Source organism: Macaca fascicularis, chromosome 4 (assembly GCF_037993035.2).
Source record: "Macaca fascicularis isolate 582-1 chromosome 4, T2T-MFA8v1.1".
NCBI lineage: Eukaryota > Metazoa > Chordata > Mammalia > Primates > Cercopithecidae > Macaca > Macaca fascicularis.
This window is the reverse complement of record NC_088378.1, coordinates 157,731,258-157,747,116: the sequence shown is the minus strand read 5'-3', so window position 1 is coordinate 157,747,116 and position 15,859 is coordinate 157,731,258.

Here is a 15,859-nt window from a genome sequence, read left to right as displayed (position 1 = left end):
TGAAGCCTAGACTGGAGCTTTGGATCACTTACTTCCCTCATTGATTTACTAACTTACAAAAGTTTGTAATTGGCCTGCATTGTGACATGCACTTATTCTAGACTCTGGGTTTACAACAGTTTACATGACAACAATGATTCTACACTCATGGGAATTTATATTCTGGTAAAGGAGACCAACAGTACGCAAATGAATAAGATATGGCTGGTATGAAGAAAGTGAACACAGTAATGTGATAAGAATTGGGATAGAAGTCAGAGAAGGTGCCGGGCGCAGTGGCTCACGCCTGTAATCCCAGCACTTTGGGAGGCCGAGACAGGTGGATCACGAGGTCAGGAGATCGAGACCATCCTGGCTAACACGGTGAAACCCCGTCTCTACTAAAAATACAAAAAATTAGCCAGGTGCGGTGGCGGGCACCTGTAGTCCCAGCTACATGGGAGGCTGAGGCGGGAGAATGGCGTGAACCCGGGAGGCGGAGCTTGCAGTGAGCCAAGATCGTGCCACTGCACTCCAGCCTGGGCCACAGGCTCCGTCTCAAAAAAAAAAAAAAAAAAAAAAAGAAGTCAGAGAAGGTGTTGAGAAGATGACATTCACGCTGAGACCTGTAGGAATATCTCAGATGTAGGAAAATCAGAAGAGCCATTCTAAGGAATAAGGGGTGCAAATGCAGGAGGTTGACCTGTTATAGGCAGCAAGATGATTTGGGTGACCTGGACTTTATTAGCTAGGAAGGAAGTGGTAGTGTTAGGGACATTGGAACTAGAGCAACTCCATCTTGAATAGGGGCTGAGTAAAATAAGACTTAAGACCTACTGGGCTGCATTCCCAGACAGTTAGGCATTCTAAGTCACAGGATGAGATAGGAGGTCGACATAAGATACAGGTCGTAAAGACCTTGCTGATAAAACAGGTTGTAGGCTGGGTGCGGTGGCTTACGCCTGTAATCCCAGCACTTTGGGAGGCTGAGGCAGGCGGATCACCTGAGGTCAGGAGTTCAAGACCAGCCTGGCTAACACAGTGAAACCCTGTCTCTACTAAAAAATACAAAAAAAAAAAAATTAGTTGCGCGTGGTGGCAGGCGCCTGTAGTCTCAGCTACTAGGGAGGCTGAGGCAGAAGGGTGGCGTGAACCCAGGAGGCGGAGCTTGCAGTGAGCCAAGATTATTGCGCCACTGCACTCCAGCTTGGATGGCAGAGCAGGACTCCGTCTCAAAAACACAAAAACCAAAACAAAAATTAGCCAGGCATGGTAGCAGGTGCCTGTAATCCCAGTTACTCCGGAGGCTGAGGCAGAGAATTGCTTGAACCCAGAAGGCAGAGGTTGCAGTGAGCTGAGATCGCGCCACTGCACTCCAGCTTCAGTGACATACAGAGACTCTGTCTCAAAAAAAAAAAAAAAAAAGAAAAGAAAAGAAAAAGGAATGACAGCAATAGACATGAAGAGAAGTGGGCAAATTGGGATCCAGGGTGTATCTTGTTGGTACTGACAACAAGACCTGATGTTGGATTGGCTGTTGGGGGTCTGAGAAAAAAGAGGAATGAAGGGTGACTCCTAGGTGAATGTCTTGGGCAATTGGGTAGATGATGGTGACATTTATTGAGATGGAGATTAAAGAATAAAAAATTTACGCACAGGAAACATCTGTGCTTCCTTTAATGGATCTGTAAAATGGAAACAGTAGTACCTACCTCATAAGTTTATAGTCAGGATTAATTAAAATAAAAAGCCTGGCACATAGTATGTCCTCAAATAATGTAAATAATGTTAGTTATTATTGTTATATGCCAAGCACTATGCTATGAGCTCCTTTTCAAAACTAAATACCTGGTCTTTTTTTTTTTTTTTTTTTTTTTTTGACACAGAGTCTCGCTCTGTCGCCCAAGCTGGAGTGCAGTGGTGCCATCTTGGCTCACTGCAACCTCCACCTCACGGGTTCAAGCAATTCTCTGCCACAGCCTCCCGAGTAGGTGGGATTACAAGCATCCACCACCACACCCGGCTAATTTTTGTATTTTTAGTAGAGACGGGAGGCTGGTCTTGAACACCTAACCTTGTGTTCCACCCGCCTTGGCCTCCCAAAGTGCTGGGATTACAAGCATAAGCCACCATGCCCTTTTGTTTTTTTGTTTTTTTTTTAGGCTGAGTCTCCCTCTGTAGTCCAGGCTGGAGTGCAAGGGCATGATCTCAGCTCACTGCAACCTCTGCCACTGGGGTCACGTTTCAAGCAATTCTCTTGCCTCAGCCTCCCGAGTAGCTGGGATTCCAGGCTTGGGCCACCATGCCCAGCTAATTTTTGTATTTTTAGTAGAGATGGGGTTTCACCGTGTCGGGCAGGCTTGTCTTGAACCCCTGACCTCAGGTGATCCACCCGCCTCGGCCTCCCAAAGTGCTGGGATTACAGGCCCAGCTGAATACCTGCTCTTGGCTGAGTGTGGTGGTTCATGCCTGTAATCCCAACACTTTGGGAGGCCAAGGCTGGCAGATCACTCGAAGTCAGGAGTTCAAAACCAGCCTGGCCAACATGGTTAAACCTCAACTCTGCTAAAAATACAAAAATAAATAAATAAATAAATATTAGGCCGGGCGCGGTGGCTCAAGCCTGTAATCCCAGCACTTTGGGAGGCCGAGGCGGGTGGATCATGAGGTCAGGAGATCGAGACCATCCTGGCTAACATGGTGAAACCCCGTCTCTACTAAAAATACAGAAAACTAGCCGGGCGAGGTGGCGGGCGCCTGTAGTCCCAGCTACTCGGGAGGCTGAGGCAGGAGAATGGCGTGAACCCGGGAGGCGGAGCTTGCAGTGAGCTGAGATCCGGCCACTGCACTCCAGCCTGGGCGGCAGAGCGAGACTCCGTCTCAAAAAAAAAAAAAAAAATACAAAAAACTAGCCGGGCGTGGTGGCGGGCGCCTGTAGTCCCAGCTACTCGGAGGCTGAGGCAGGAGAATGGCGTGAACCTGGGAGGCGGAGCTTGCGGTGAGCCGAGATCGCGCCACTGCACTCCACCTGGGTGACACAGCGAGACTCCGTCTCAAAAAAAAAAAAAAAAAAAAAAAAAACATATTAGTCAGGTGTGGTGGCACACATTTGTAATCCCACCTACTTGGAAGGCTGAGGCAGGCAAGAGAATCCCTTGAACCCAGGAGGCGGAAGTTGCAGTGAGCTGAGATCGTGCCACTGCACTACAGTCTGGTTGACAGAGCAAGACTCCATCTCAAAAAAACAAAAAGATTGAATGCCTGCTCTAAAGAAGCTTAGCACTGGGCCAAACGCGGTGGCTCGTGCCTGTAATCCCAGCACTTTGGGAGGCCAAGGCAGGCGGATCATGAGGTCAGGAGATAGAGTCCATGCTGGCTAATGTGGTGAAACCCCGTCTCCACTAAAAATACAAAAAATTAGCTGGATGTGGTGGTGGGCGCCTGTAGTCCCAGCTACTCGGGAGGCTGAGGCAGGGGAATCTCTTGAACCCAGGAGAGGGAGGTTGCTGTGAGCCAAGATGGCGCCACTGCACTCCAGCCTGGTGACACAGCGAGACTCCATCTCAAAAAAAAAAAAAAAAAAAAAAGGAGCTTAGCATTAAATGGAATATGACAAGTTGCAAATTGTTGGAATACGGGATAGTGAAGACATTCTAATTATTCAAGATGGTATAGAAGAAAATTTTCGACGCGAGTCCAAATAACAGAGGAGCTCCAAACTGAATACTTTCTGCATTTACAGAAGACAGTCATAGGTTCTTGTTCCGTATAGTATCCAATACAGGCTGAGACTGTTTAACAATATGCTTTCTGAAGAAGTAAAAGAAAACCGTGATTTGTTGCATTTGCCAGTTTGTGTGGTATAAATACTCCCATTACAGCCAATTTCAAATTATCAATGTGATATAAACCAGCTCACAACATTTCTGAAAATTTAACAATTGATTCTTTTAAATGATATGAGCTATTTTCAGCTCACACTGAACTTAGAATATACTCAGCAAAAAGAGATGAATGATGACACTTAAGGAAGATGAATCTAGTCTAAGTGTTCAGTTTGAATAAGAAATAACAGTTGAAGGTAAGAAGCTCTGTATCAGGCCAGGTGCAGTGGATCACGCCTGTAATATTAGCACTTTGAGAGGCTGAGGTGGGCGGATCACCAGAGGTCAGGAGTTCGAGACCAACCTGGTCAACATGGTGAAAACCCATCTCTACTAAAAATACAAGAATTAGCTGGGCATGTTGACGTGTGCCTGTAATCCCAGCTACTCGGGAGACTGAGGCAGGAGAACCACTTGAACCCAGGAGGTAGAAGCTGCAGTGAGCTGAGATTGCGCCACTGCACTCCAGCCTTGGTGACAAGAGCAAAACTCCGTCTCAAAAAAAAAGAAGCCCTGTATGTACTTAGTCAACAGTCAACAAATATTTACTGAGTACCTGCTGCATATAGGAGAATGTGCTAGGTACCTGGGATATCCTCGTCTCACCGTTTGTTAAACAGACAAGGTACCATACAGTTTACATGAAGCTGACAATCCAGCTTGAAGTCCACTGTGGGGATTCACATTGAGTTGAGGTCTTAGAGTACTGATAGTAGAAACTACCTGAGTAGCTAGAATCTACCTAAGAGTAAGTGGTGAGTCTGAGTTTTTTAGGGAGGATCTATGGCCAGATCTATGATATAGACATAGAAGAAATGAGAAGGCAAAGATCCGACCAAGGCTTCTAGTGCAAGAGACGTTACACATTAACCCAGAGATCAGAAAGGGAAGTTTGTACAGAATAGATGCTCAATAAATATTTGCTGAGTGTGGAAGTGTTTGATATTTGTAATAGTGTTCATAAAGTGTTCCAGTGTATTTAATTTGTATGAATGAATTACATGTAATTGGTGATATAGAAACATAATATTTTAGGTCTATAAGGATGCAGCTGGGAAGTCCAGGGATATTCTATAGGGCAAGCAAACTAGTTCCTTCCACAAATAATGGTGGGGTGGCGAGGGCAGATAGGAGGTAGATTAAAAGAGACACATCAACCAAAAAGGATCTGTGAACCATGTATGGATTCTGATTTGTAGGAACTAACTGTGAAAAGACAGTCATGGAAAAACTTAATTTGGACAGCATATTAATGACGTGAAAGCATTTTGCTGATTGTCGTAGGGGTGAAATGGTACTATGTTTGTATTTTATTGTTTATTGTTTATTTATTTATTTATTTATTTTTTGAGACAAAGTCTCGCTCTGTCACCCAGGCTGGAGTGTAGTGATGCAATCTCGGCTAACCACAACCTCCACCTCCCGGGTTCAAGCAATTCTCCTGCCTCAGCCTCCCTTGTAGCTGGGATTACAGGTGCGTGCCACTGCACCCGGCTAATTTTTTGTATTTTCAGTAGAGACAAGGTTTCACCATGTTGGCCAGGCTAGTCTTGAACTCTTGACCTCAGGTAATCCGCCGGCCTCAGCCTCCCAAAGTGCTAGGATTACAAGCGTGAGCCACATCACCCAGGTTTTATTTTCTTTTTGAGGCAGAGTTTTGCTCTTGTCGCCCAGGCTGGAGTGCAATGGCGCTATCTCCGCTCACTGTAACCCATGCCTCCTGGGTTCAAGTGATTCTCCTGTCTTGGCCTCTCAAGTAGCTGGGATTAAAGGCACCCACCATCATATTGGCTAATTTTTTGTATTTTTAGTGGGGACATGGTTTCAACATGTTGGCCAGGCTGGTCTCGAACTCCTGACCTCGGTGACCCACCAGTCTTGGCCTCCCAAAGTGCTGGGATTAAAGGGGTGAGCCACCACGCCCAGCCATGTTTGTGTTTTAGACAGAGAGGAAAAAAAGCTCCTTATCTATTAGATATACGTAATGAAGTATTCACAGGTAAAAGAAAACGATGTCCCAGATTTATTTTAAAATACTCCAGAAAACAAAAAGTGAGAGGATAGATGAAACAAGAATGGCAAAATATTGGTAACTGTTGAAGTTGAGAGATGGCATATGAGGGCTCCCCATACTCATATATGCTTATTAGTGATATGTTACAAATTTTTCATAATTGGCTGGGCATGGTGTCTCACACCTCTAATCCCAGCACGTTGGCAGGCCGAGGCAGACAGATTCCTCGAGCCCAGGTGTTTGAGACCAGCCTGAGCAACACAGCAAAATCCCGTCTCCTCAAAAATAAACAAAATAAACTGGGCATGTGTTGGAGCCTGTAGTCCCAGCTACTAGGAAGGCTGAGATGGGAGGATCACTTAAACCTGGGAAGTGGAGGTTGCAGTGAGCTGAGATCATGCCACTGCACTCTAGCCTGGGCAACAGAGTGGAAAAAAAAAGAAGAGAGAATTATTTCCATAATTAAAAGCCAAATTTAAAAAATGAGGAAGAAATTTTTTTTTCTTTTTGAGACAGAGTTTTGCTCTTGTTGCCCAGGCTGGAATGCAATGGTGCGATCTTGGCTCACTGCAACCTCCGCCTCCCGGGTTCAAGAGATTCTCCTGCCTCAGCCCCCTCCGAGTAGCTGGGATTACAGGCATGCGCCACCATGCCTGGCTAATTTTGTATTTTTAGTAGAGACAGAGTTTCTCCATGTTGGTCAGGCTGGTCTCGAACTCTAGACCTCAGGTGATCCTCTTGCCTCGGCCTCTCAAAGTGCTGGAATTACAGGTGTGAGCCATCGTACCCGGTCTGGAAATCTTAATAATTAAATACTATAAAGAAAAATGCAGGCTGGGCGTGGTGGCTTATGCCTCTAATGCTGGCACTTTGTATGCTGAGGCAGGAGGAGCACTTAAACTTAGGAGTTTCTCACCAGACTAGACAATGTGGAAAAACACCATGTCTACTGAAAATATAAAACTTATTGGCCGGGTATGGTGGCTCATGCCTGTAATCCCAGCATTTTGGGAGGCCAAGGCGGGCAGATCATGAGGTCAGGAGTTTGAGACCAGTTTGGCCAATATAGTCACCCCGTCTCTACTAAAAATACAAAAAAATTAGCCGGGCGTGGTCGCGAGCACCTGTAATCCCAGCTATGCAGGAGGCTGAGGCAGGAGATTAGCTTGAACCCGGGAGGTAAAGGTTTCAGTGAGCCGAGATGGCACCACTGCACTCCAGCCTGGTGACAGTGCGAGACTCCATCTCAAAAAATAAGAAAAAAAAAAAAAAAGAAAGAAAGAAAGAAGAAAGAAAAGAAAAAAAGAAAAAAATTATCCTGGCGTGATGGCACATACCTGCAGTCCCAGATACTCAGGAGGCTGAGGTTAGAGGTTCACTAAGCCCAGGGAGGTTGAGGTTGCAGTGATCTTTGATTGCACCACTGTACTCCCTCCTAGGCGAAAGAGTGAGATCCCGTCTCAAAATAAAAAAAAATTAAAAAGGCCGGGCATGGTGGCTCCCGCCTGTAATCTTAGCACTTTGGGAGACCAAGGAGGGGGGATCAACTGAGGTCAGGAGTTCAAGACCAACCTGGCCAACATGGTAAAACACCTCTCTACTAAAATTACATTTTAAAAAAAAAGAGCCGGGCATGGTGGCATACGCCTGTAGTCCCAGCTACTCAGGAGGCTGAGGCTGGAAAATCCTTTGAACCCGGGAGGCAGAGGTTGCAGGGAGCTGAGATCATGCCACTGCACTCCAGCCTGGGTGACAGAGTGAGACTCCATCTCAAAAAATAAATAAAATAATTTTAAAATTAAGGGCCTGGCGTGGTGCCTCATGCCTGTAATCCCAGCTCTTTGGGAGGCTGAGGCGAGGCAGGTGGATCACTTGAGCTCAGGAGTTCAAGACCAGCCTGGCCAACGTGGTGAAACCTTGTCTCTACTAAAAATACAAAAATTAGCTGGACATGGCGGCCTGCGTCTATAATCCCAGCTACTCGGGAGGCTGAGACAGGAGGGACACTTGAGTCAGGAGGCAGAGGTTTTTGTGACCCGAGATCTTGCCACTGCACTCCAGCCTGGGTGACAGCGGGAGACTCGGTCTCAAAAAAAAAAAAAAAAAAGAAACATACAATCTTAAGTACAACTTTCAGTTATTCAATAAATTGAACCTTCTTACTATTATCACCACGGTATGGGGCAAAAGTAGCAGACTAGTCAGTCATCAGTGGAATGGATCCTACCTCACTTATAGCAGTAACCAGCTATATGACCCTGGACACTCATACAACCTTTGTTTTCTTTTTTTTTTTTTTCTTTTTGAGACGAAGTCTCACTCTGTCGCCCAGGCTGCAGTGCAGTGGTGCGATTTCAGCTTACTGCAAGCTCTGCCTCCCAGGTTCACTCCATTCTTCTGCCTCAGCCTCCCGAGTAGCTGGGACTACAGGTGCCCGCCACCATGCCCGGCTAATTTTTGTATTTTTAGTAGAGACGGGGTTTCACCGTGTTAGCCAGGATGGTCTGGATCTCCTGACCTCGTGATCCGCCTGCCTCAGCCTCCCAAAGTGCTGGGATTACAGGCGTGAGCCACCGCACCCAGCTAATCTTTGCTTTCAAACCTGTAAAACAGAAATACAGTGCCACCACCTCTTCTACTCATCTCCCAGAACTGTGATGAGACGCGAATGAATAAGAGATATGGAATCCCCTTTCAGAAAGTAAAAACACATACAAAAGCAGGGGATTTTTTTCTGGCCCACATTGACAAATATTTGGGATCTTTGGGAGTTTTTAACACATGGGTTAATTCAGAGTTACAGATATAGATTGTCATAAATTGGGTTTCTGAATTTCCAAAATTAAAACTATGACCTCAGACAATGTATCACTTCAAGGTTTCATTTTATTCCAAGACATAACATCATGAACACCAGTTATTGTCCCTTTGGAGACAGCTGAGATAGGAGAAATTTAAGACTCAGAGCAGGCCAGGCGCGGTGGCTCAAGCCTGTAATCCCAGCACTTTGGGAGGCCGAGACGGGCGGATCACAAGGTCAGGAGATCGAGACCATCCTGGCTAACATGGTGAAACCCCCGTCTCTACTAAAAATACAAAAAACTAGCCGGGCGAGGTGGCGGGCGCCTGTAGTCCCAGCTACTTGTGAGGCTGAGGCAGGAGAATGGCGTAAACCCGGGAGGCGGAGCTTGCAGTGAGCTGAGATCCGGCCACTGCACTCCAGCCTGGGCGACAGAGCGAGACTCTGTCTCAAAAAAAAAAAAAAAAAAAAAAAAAGACTCAGAGCATAAGAAACAAAGCTTTTAGAAGATAACATCTGCTAGGCAAGATCAGGGATGATACAAGGGAAGAATAGAAATGATGAGTCTTTAACAGTCCAAGCATGAAAAAATAAAGATAAAAATAAGTAAAAATTTTTAAAAATGATCAAGTCCGAAAAGAAATTCCATAGGTTTTTGGGTTTTTTTTTTTTTTTTTTTTTTTTTTTTTTGAGATAGTCTTGTTCTGTTGCTCAGGCTGGAGTGCAATGGCAGGATCTCGGCTCACGGCAACCTCCACCTCCTGGGTTCAAGCAATTCTCCCGGCCTCAGCCTCCCAAGTAGCAGGGATTATAGGCACCCACCAGCATGCCCGGCTAAGTTTCGTGTTTTTAGTAGAGACAGGGTTTCCCCATGTTGGCCAGGCTGGTCTCGAACTCCTGACCTCAAATGATCTACCCACCTTGGGCCTCCCAAAGTGCTGGGATTACAGGCGTGAGCCACTGTGCCAGGGCCCTCATTAAGCCTTGAGTAGGAATAAACCTATCCCAGCTCTGAGGGATAGACCTTAATTGGCATATATCAATCAGTTTTTTTTTTTTTTTTTTTTTTTTTTTGTTTGTTTGTTTGTTTGAGACGGAGTCTCGCTCTGTCTCCCGGGCTGGAGTTGCAGTGGCCGGATCTCAGCTCACTGCAAGCTCCGCCTCCCGGGTTCACGCCATTCTCCTGCCTCAGCCTCCCAAGTAGCTGGGACTACAGGCGCCGCCACCTCGCCCGGCTAGTTTTTTTTTTTTTTTTTTTTTTTGTATTTTTTAGTAGAGACAGGGTTTCACCATGTTCACCAGGTTGGTCTCGATCTCCTGACCTCGTGATCCACCCGTCTCGGCCTCCCAAAGTGCTGGGATTACAGACTTGAGCCACCGCGCCCGGCCTCAATCAGTTTAAAGTTACCTCCTTCTCTGCCGCAGTAATTGGGTGATGTATGGATAATAGTCTAGACCCAAACCAATTAACTCGTAGTATTTGCTTAGAGTAGTTCAGGGATGAGCCAGTCACTGAGAAAGTGGAAACTGGCCGGGCGCAGTGGCTCAGGCCTGTAATCCCAGCACTTTGGGAGGCCGAGGAGGGCAGATCACCTGAGGTTGGGAATTCGAAACCAGCCTGACCGACATGGAGAAACCCCTCTGTACTAAAAGTACAAAATTAGCCGGGCGTGGTGGCACGTGCCTGTAATCCCAGCTATTCGTGAGGCTGAGGCAGGAGAATTGCTTGAACCAGGGAAGCAGAGGTTGCAGTGAGCCGAGATCCAGCCATTGCACTCCAGCCTGGGCTACAAGAGTGAAACTCCGTCTCAAAAAAAAAAAAGAAAGAACAAACTGTTGGATGATTATGGAGATCAGTGCTTTCTTCCCTTTCAGAGTAAGCCCTGGTTGCTATAGGCGACAATGTTGCAGAGGAAGGAAGCCTGCTGAAGACAAGGTGAACCACAGGTGGTGGGGGCGGGATTACAGGCTTGAGCCACTGCACCCGGCCTATTCCATATTTCTAACCTTCATTCAGTTGGCTAGTCACTCATTTATCAAAGATTAAATAGCACATGCTGGCCGGATGCAGTGGTTCACGGCTGTAATCCCAGCACTTTGGGAGGCTGAGGTGGGTGGATCACTTGAGGTCAGGAGTCTGAGACTGGCCTGACCAACATGGTGAAACCCAATCTCTACTAAAAATACAAAATTAGCCGGGCATGGTGGCGCATTCCTGTAATCCCAGCTACTCGGGAGACCGAAGCTGGAGAATCGCTTGAACCCAGGAGGCAGAGTTTGCAGTGAGCCAAGATGGCGCCATTGCACTCCATCCTGGGCGACAAGAACGAAACTCCGTCTCAAAAAACAAAAACAAAAAAAAGACTAGGGCATGTTAGGCTGGGTGCGGCGGCTCACACCTGTAATCTCAGCAGTGTGGGGGACCGAGGTGGGTGGGTCACCTGAGGTCAGGAGTTCAAGACCAGCCTGACCAACATGGAGAAACCCTGTCTCTACTAAAAATACAAAAAATCAGCTGGGCGCGGTAGCTCATGCCTGTAGTTCTAGTCACTCAAGAAGCTGAGACAGGAGAATCACTTGAACCTGAGAGGCGGAGGTTGCAGTGAGCTGAGATTGCACTACTGTACTCCAGCCTGGGAAAGTGAGACTCTGTCTCAAAAAAAAAAAAAAATTAAATTAAAAAAAGGAAAAACTAGGGTGTGTTTCAGCTATCTATTGCTATGTAACAAACCAAGTCAAAGTCATGCCAAAATCTAGTGGTTTAAACACTTGACAGACATGGGTCTTCCTTTCTCCAGATGGTGCTCGCTGGAGTGGCTTGAGAGGCCTTGGAGAATCTGAAGTTACTGGCAGAATGTTCACCATGACCTCATTCACTTCTCTGATGCCTTAGAGTGGCTGCAATGTGTGAGGGCTGGCTGGTCCCCTGCATCTTCACCTGGTCTCTTACCATCCAGTAATCTGGCTCAGAACCTCTTTTTTTTTTTTTTTTTTTTTTTTTTTGAGACAGGATCTTGCTCTGTTACCCAAGCTAGAGTGCAATGGCATGATCTTGGCTCACTGTAGCCTCAAACTCCTGGGCTCAAGCAATCCTTCTGCCTCAGCCTTCCAAGTAGCATACAGTACACCTGGCTATCAGACGACTTTACATGGCAGCTGATGGACAAGAGAAGGAAAAGGAAGCTGGGTTTTTGTTTTTGTTTTTGCTTTTTTTTGAGACAGAGTCTCGCTTTGTTGCCCAGGCTGGAATGTAGTGGCGCCATCCCAGCTCACTGCAACCTCCGTCTTCTGGGTTCAAGCAATTCTCCTGCCTTAGCCTCCCACCTAACTGGGATTACAGGTGCCCACCACCATGCACGGCTAATTTTTTTGTATTTTTAGTAGAGACAGGGTTTCACCATGTTGGCCAGGCTGGTTTCAAACTCCTGACCTCAAGTGATCCACCCACCTCAGCCTCCCAAAGTGCTGGGATTACAGGTGTGAGCCACTGTGCCCGGCGAAGCTGGGCTCTTAACACCTGGGTTTAGAAGTCCCAGAATATTACTCTCACCACACTCTGTTGGTAAAAGCAATTTACAGACCCAGACTCAAGAGGAGGGGATCCTGCACCAGAGCTCCCCCTCCAAAAAAAGGCCGGGGGAGGGGAACTGGATTCCATCTGTTTCCATCTGTTCCTGTTCACAGAAAGAGTAATTTGTTGGTGGCTGTCCTTGCAGATGATCCACTGAAGCGCTTAGCTAGGATTGCATGGTGGGAAGACCAATCTTTTCCGGAGAGGATGGATTGTAGCCAGGCAGGAGGCAGAAAGACCAGTTTGGAGGCTGTTGCAGTGGGACAAGTAATAGCTGAAAGTCTAGGCTAATGAAGATCTAGGTTAAAGAACGAGAAGTGGATGGGTTTGAAAGGTGCTTTACAAAAAGAAGAATCAGGTGACTGATTGGCTGTTGGTGCAAGGGGGAATATGAGGAGGGAAGAGTCAAGAGGGACACCAGGGTTCCTCCTTTCATTATTATTATTATTTTATATAAAGATGGGGTTTGCTAAATTGTCCAGGCTGGTCTCGAACTCCTGGACTCAAGCGATCCTCCTGTCTTGGCCTCCCCAAGTGCTAGGATTACAAGTATGAGCCACCAAATTCAACCCAGGGTTCCTCCTTTATTTCAGAGCAGCAGCCCTTTGTTCTGTCAAATCCGTATATAACAAAGTCATTTTTTTTTTTTTTTTTTTTTTTTTTTTTTTTTTTTGAGACGGAGTCTCGCTCTGTCACCCAGGCTGGAGTGCAGTGGCCGGATCTCAGCTCACTGCAAGCTCCGCCTCCCGGGTTTACGCCATTCTCCGGCCTCAGCCTCCCGAGTAGCTGGGACTACAGGCGCCCGCCACCTCGCCCGGCTAGTTTTTTTTTGTATTTCTTAATAGAGACGGGGTTTCACCGTGTTAGCCAGGATGGTCTCGATCTCCTGACCTCGTGATCCGCCCGTCTCGGCCTCCCAAAGTGCTGGGATTACAGGCTTGAGCCACCGCGCCCGGCCAACAAAGTCATTTTTATTCCTAGATGAATGTTATTTTTCAGCAACGCTTCAATCCTGCTAAGCAAGTTCCTCAGGTGAGGTTAGCTTGACCCCAAGAAGCCCAAGTTAAATTTATTGTGCTTAAAAAGGGTCAGTCAGGGAGACTCTGCATCAGTCAGGGAGACTGCACGGTCAAGGAGGCCATGTGGCTTGTGGCTTAAAAAGTTTGCTGGGAGCTGAAGAGGTCAGCTGGCCCCATTCCAACCTGCTCTACTCCAGTCCCATGGAGAGGAATCAGGCCAGGCTATTCTGCCCTGTCTTGACCCTGCACTGCAGGGCTGTCTCCACTCCGGAGATCAGGAGAGTCAGACAGACCTATGTTCTCTCTGACAGGTAGCCGCAGCCACCAGCTGGAGTAGGACTTAAAGTGACTGAAAGACTAAGAGGCTGCAGAAACCTTAGTGCCTGTCCCCAGAGAGCAGCATCTGTTTAGAAAGCTTTTTCGTTCAGAAGCTGAGCCGGGATGGTTCAGGATGAGAGAGCCGTGATTCTAGTCAGACAGGTCAATCAGGAAGCCCTGATTCTTAGAGTAAGAACTCCTTGGAAAAACAAAAGTGTAGCCAAGCAAGTGAGGTTCCTGTCTCCCCTCACCTGCAGTCAGTGATCACAAGAATGGAAGGCTAGGTGGGACAGCCCCGGGGAGCATCTCTTCACCACTGATGCTTGTCCCTTTAAAATCTGGAACAACTCAGCTCTCTATTGATCCCTTAGGCTCTGGGGTAATTTCCGGTAGTACAAATAGATGCACCTAGATGTTGGGAAAGACACACAAATGGGCTGAGGTGTTTTTGTTGTTGTTTGTTTGTTTTGAGATGGAGTTTCCGTCTTGTTGATCAGGCTGGAGTGCAATAGCGAGATCTTGGCTCACCGCAACCTCTGCCTCCCGGATTCAAGCGATTCTCCTGCTTCAGCCTCCCAAGTAGCTGAAATTACAGCCATGTGCCACCACGCCCAGCTAATTTTTTATTTTTTGTAGAGACAGGGTTTCACCATGTTGGCCAGGCTGGTCTCGAGCTCCTGAAATCAGGTGATCTGCCTTGGCCTCCCAAAGTGCTGGGATTACAGGCGTGAGCCACCGTGCCCAGCTGGGCTGGGGTTTTGTTTTGTTTTTCCCCCTCTAAGCACCGAAACTAAGTTTTAAGGGAAGAAGGAACAACTATAGAAACGAAATATACCAGCTTGAGAGAGAAAATGTAACGTGTGTCCAAAAATGAAATCATCATCTTTCAAGCCTGGTTTCCCCTCCAAAAACCAGTTTCCCATCCTAACTTCCCTGTTTCTCTCAACAGGAACAGCGTTCTCTGAGCTGCCCAAGCTCACTCTTGTTTTTATTTTATTTTTATTTTTTGAGACAGAGTTTCAGTCGTGTTGCCGAGGTTGGACTGCAATGGCCTCCTACCCGTCTGCTGTGAGCTTCTTCAGGAAATAGCCCCCCCACTCCACCTCAGGACACCAGAGTATCACGCTATAAATGAGGCTGAATGACTGAGCCTACTACCAGAGATGTTTTTGGGGGTGGCGGTTATTTGTTTGTTTGTTTGTTTGTTTTGGTCCTTCCCTTTTTTTTTTTTAACTTTTTGTGGAGAATGGGGTCTTGCTATGTTGCCCAGACAGGTCTTGGACTCCTGGGCTCAAGTCATCCTCCCGCTTCTGTCTCCCTAAGTCCTGATATTACAGGTGTTAGCTACTGCCCCCAGCTCTGGGGGTTCTTTTCTTCTTTTCCTCGCTACCTCCAATAACTTGTGCATAAGACCTTCAGTCTTCCTTTCATCTGCCCTGCCCCCCAGAGAACAGAAACCAAGGCACAGACTAAAGGGAAACAGTTCCAAGTGAATCTGGCATTCGGGGCTCCAGTGGACACCCCATACTCCACTCCAGACCTTTCCCATTTCAAGGGCACCTTTGTCTCCAGGATGAGGCTCCTGGAATATGCACAGATCTTGCTCCACGCCTCTACTCCCCTTTGTTTCGCCTTCCTCTCTCTTTCTGCATTGTTCTGGAGACTTAAACGTAGCTGTTTAATTCGAAAGTCCTACTCAAACCTTGCCCTTTGTAGGAAGTTTTCTCAACCCACTGGATCTCTCACTGCCTCTTTTCTGAATTCTATGGTATTTCTTTCTTTATTCTTTTCTTTCCCAAATGGAGTCTCGCTCTGTTGCCCAGGCTGGAGTGCAGTGGCGTGATCTCGACTCACTGTAAGCTCTGCCTCCTGGGTTCATGCCATTCTTCTGCCTCAGTTTCCCAGTTCAGTAGCTGGGATTACAGGCACCTGCCACCACGCCCGGCTATGAATTCTATGGTATTTCTTAATCTAATCTAAAATGTTTATTTGTACATAATCATAGGCCACCTTATGCTGTTATTTAATTTCTCTTGAGGATATACTTTTGTTCCTTATAGGCAAGGGTCATTTTTTACATGACTTTTTACTCCCTTCAATATCAAGATCAGGTATCAGACACAGGGGCTGGGCACCATGGCTCATGCTTGTAATCCCAACACTCTGGGAGGACTAAGCGGATGGCTTGAGCCTAGGACTTTGAGACCAGCCTGGGCAACATGGTGAAACCCCATCGCTCTCTCTCTCTCTTTTTTTTTTTTAAAAGAGAGATGA